Below are 4,152 nucleotides of genomic sequence, written 5' to 3'. Positions count from 1 at the left end.
ACCAAACCGAGTATGGCGTGTTACATGTTACACATAGCGTAATTCCAATTCCCATTTTTATTTCGCTATTAAAGTGACTAGGACACAAACAAATACGTGGATCCAACCAACACACTAATTTGGCACAGAGTGTTTGTTGGATAAATCTGAAATAAGAAATTATGCCCTGATCGGTATAACCGAAAATTAGTTGTGCCTAGCATTGATCGGTATAACTTGTAAATAGGGTGCCTAGCACTCCCCGACACATAGTCATAAAACCCTGAACTCTTCTTATCCTATGGCATGCCAATTATACTCGACCCTACCCAAACAATTAATAGGGCAACAAGTTTCTCGATTCAATTTATAGACCAACTCCTGAAGTCTATATCACCAATTCATCGACCAATGAACCTTACATATATTAAAGTCAATATGATTTGTCTACATACCAATTCAACTTCATATATAAATAATACACATTATTTTTACAACTATGCAATTTAATCCCTAACCACAACTAATCATTCAATCAAATCCATTCAAATTAATTTATCATTTCACAACATTATTCCCAAGAACTAACTCACCTTGAGATCTTACCATGCAACAATTCATAATGCAACAAGAAATTAATTAGTACGGATTATAGAAACACACTCCGAGCTATTTATCGAAAACTTTATCTTTTTTTTCTTTTTGGAGGGGTCCGGGTCGACTTTAGCCACAGATTAAAACAAACATACAAAATTATGAAAGCACAACCAAATTTACATCCAATTTCAAATTTATTCAAAATTTGCATTTTATTCAATTTAGTCCCTAATATCAAGACTAAAATAATTTTCAAATTTAGCATCAATCTTCTATGTCGATTACACTCTAGTCCTAATTGGACTTCCTATTTTCATTTCTACCATAAATTTTAGAATTTATGTATTTTAGTCCTTATTGAAACAAACCATTAATTGGCTTTACAATTTAGTCCTTTTTAACTCTAAACTTAAAATTTATCAAATTAACACCTAAAGCTTCAAGTATTCAACCAATTTGACCAATTTGAAGGTTTAAACCTTGAAACCTTTGACAGTTCAACTTTTTCTTCTTCTTTGTTTAAGTTTATTTTTTACATGAAAAGATGAATGAAAAATGTTTTGGTGTTCCACTAACTTTATTTTATGTCAAATGGTTTAATTTCAACTTAATTTAATATTATTTATACATTAATTAAACCCAATTTTTATTATAAACATAATTAGTAATCGACCACTAAGGTCCTAAGGGCATAATTACTATATAAGTCGCTAACTTTGTATTTTTACTAAAGATTTCTTAAGAATTAAAATTTTGACACTTTTATGATTTAATCCCTGTACTTTAATTCAACACTAATTTGACAAAATTACTTGACCAAAATTCAATTCACTTCTAACATATCTTCGTAAATATTAAATAAAAATATTTATGAGTCCAATTTACTGAAACGAGTTTCTAAAATCACACTTTCTGAGACCATTGACTTTTGAGTCGTTACAATTCTCCCCATTTAAAAAATTTCCAGATGCTTCAGACTGTGGGCCAATTCAGTGGAATGCCTACTGAAGATCCTCATCTTCACTTAAGACTATTTATGGAAGTGAGCGATTCTTTCAAGTTAGCCGGAGTACCCAAAGATGCATTATGACTGAAGTTGTTCCCATATTCGCTAAGGGACAGAGCTCGTACTTGGTTGAACTCACTGCCATCAAACTCTATTTCTACATGGCAAGAGTTAGCCGAGAGATTCCTCATGAAGTATTTCCCGCCGAGCAAGAATGCCAAGTTGAGGAATGAGATCACTGTTTTCCAACAAATGGAAGATGAGCCCTTGTATGAGGCATGGGAAAGGTACAAAGAGTTATTACGAAAGTGCCCTCATCATGGAATCCCACATTGTATTCAACTTGAGACATTCTATAATGGTCTCAACGCTCACACGAGGATGGTAGTGGATGCCTCTGCTAATGGTGCTCTCCTTTCTAAGTTTTATAATGAGGCTTACGAAATTATTGAGAGGATTGCCAGTAACAATTATCAATGGCCAACCAGTTGAGCAGCGTCAAGAAGACGAGTCGCTGGAATACATGAAGTGGACGCTCTTACTTCACTCGCATCTCAGGTATCTTCAATATCTTTAATGCTTAAGAATCTTACCACTAACGGGTCTATGGTTTTTGCCCAACCACCTAACCAATTTGAGAATATAGCTCGTGTGTGTATTGTGGGGAAGGACATTTGTTTGAAAAATGTCCATCGAACCCCGAATCCGTATATTACATGGGTAACCAAAACCAAAACCGAGGGAGGCAAGGGTGTTATAGGAGCTTTTTGGGCCAGGCCAGTTTTTATCGAAGATTTATCAAGGACTTTTCCAAAGTTGCTAAACCCTTATGTAAATTATTGGAGAAAGACTCTATATTCAAGTTTGATGAGGAATGCTTAAAAGCCTTCAACGATTTAAAAAGTCGATTAGTCACGGCACCCATAATCGTCACACCAGACTGCGATTTGCCATTCGAATTGATGTATGACGCAAGTGATTTTACAATTGGAGCTGTCTTGGGCCAGTGAAGGAACAAATTTTTTCATCCCATCTACTACGCAAGTCGACTCCTAAAAGGAGCTCAACTGAGTTATACGGAAACATAAAAAGAGTTACTTGCTATTGTGTTTGCTTTCGACAAGTTTCGATCTTATCTGGTAGGTACCAAAGTGACTGTCTATACGAACCACTCGGTAATTAAGTATTTACTTGCGAAGAAAGACACTAAGCCAAGGCTGATCCGATGGGTACTTCTACTTCAAGAGTTCGATCTAGAAATTCAAGATCGAAAGGGAGTCGAAAATCAAGTAGCAGATCACTTGTCCAGATTAGAGCCACAAGAAGGGAATTCTCCTCTTATACCACTTCAGGAGACGTTTCCAGACGAACATATCCTGAAGGTAAATCATGTTCATAATACCCCTTGGTTTGCTGATATTGCTAACTATTTAGCTTGTGGTTTGAGGCCAATTGATAAGACGTATCAACAAAATAAAAAGTTTCTTTACGATGTGAAGTACTATTTCTAGGATGAGTCATATGTGTTTAAAAAGTGTGCAGATCAGATGATCAGGAGATGTGTGGCAGAAGATGAAATAGCGAAGATTTTATACCACTGTCACTCAGCTCCAAGTGGGGACACTTCAGAAGTACACATACAGTGGCCAAAGTATTGCAAGCCGGATTCTTTTGGCCAACACTATTCAAGGATGTATATGCTTACGTGAAGAGCTGTGATTGATGTCAAAGGGTTGGAAATGTCACGAACAGAAATGAGATACCTTGAACAAACATCATTGAGGTAGAGTTGTTCGATGTATGGGGTATTGACTTTCTTGGTCCTTTTCCTCCGTTTTGCGGTCACAAGTACATACTAGTAGCAGTAGACTATGTGTCTAAGTGGGTCGAGGCTGAGGCATATCCGAAAAACGATGCTAAGGTTGTGATGAAGTTTCTGCAGAAGCATGTCTTCACAAGGTTTGGAACCCCAAGAGCTATCATCAGTGATGAAGGATCCCACTTTGTGAACAAGTGGTTAAAATGGTTACTAGACTAGCACGAAGTGAAACACAAGGTTGCAACAGCTTACCATTCGCAGACAAATGGGCAAGCTAAACTGGCAAATAAGGAGATCAAAGGCATACTTGAAAGGTAGTTTGCCTGAACCGACGAGATTGGTCCACAAGATTATATGATGCTTTATGGGCTTACAGAACAACATACAAGCCACCGTTAGGGATGTCACCCTATAGGTTGGTATTTGGGAAAGCCTACCATCTACCATTGGAGTTAGAGCACAAAGCTTACTGGGCTCTTCAACAGCTTAATTTGGATCCTAAGCTCGCTAAAGAGAAACGGATGTTCCAACTCAATGAGTTAGAAGAGTTCCGAATGTTCTCATATGAAAATGCCAAAGTACTTAAAGAAAGACTCAATAAATGGCACGACAACCACATTCGAGTTCGAGAATTTGAACCAGGTCAGCAAGTCTTGTTGTTCAATTCCAGATTGAAGTTCTTTCCAGGTAAGCTAAAATCACGTTGGTCCGGTCCATTTACGATTCACCAAGTCTATCCATATGGAGTTGT

The 4,152-nt window shown here is 37.0% G+C and overlaps 1 non-coding gene across 1 annotated transcript; it reads right to left on the bottom strand.

Moving 5' to 3' along the window:
- Positions 1 to 1,801: 1,801 nt before the first annotated feature.
- Positions 1,802 to 1,908, bottom strand: LOC128042767 (small nucleolar RNA R71). The gene has a single exon (XR_008198279.1). It is a non-coding gene; the product is annotated as a small nucleolar RNA R71 (small nucleolar RNA).
- Positions 1,909 to 4,152: the final 2,244 nt, after the last annotated feature.

Source organism: Gossypium raimondii, chromosome 7 (genome assembly GCF_025698545.1).
Source record: "Gossypium raimondii isolate GPD5lz chromosome 7, ASM2569854v1, whole genome shotgun sequence".
In the NCBI taxonomy this organism is placed as follows: Eukaryota; Viridiplantae; Streptophyta; class Magnoliopsida; order Malvales; family Malvaceae; genus Gossypium; species Gossypium raimondii.
The sequence above is the reverse complement of the archived record's forward strand: the minus strand, read 5'-3'. Positions and strand labels throughout refer to the sequence as shown.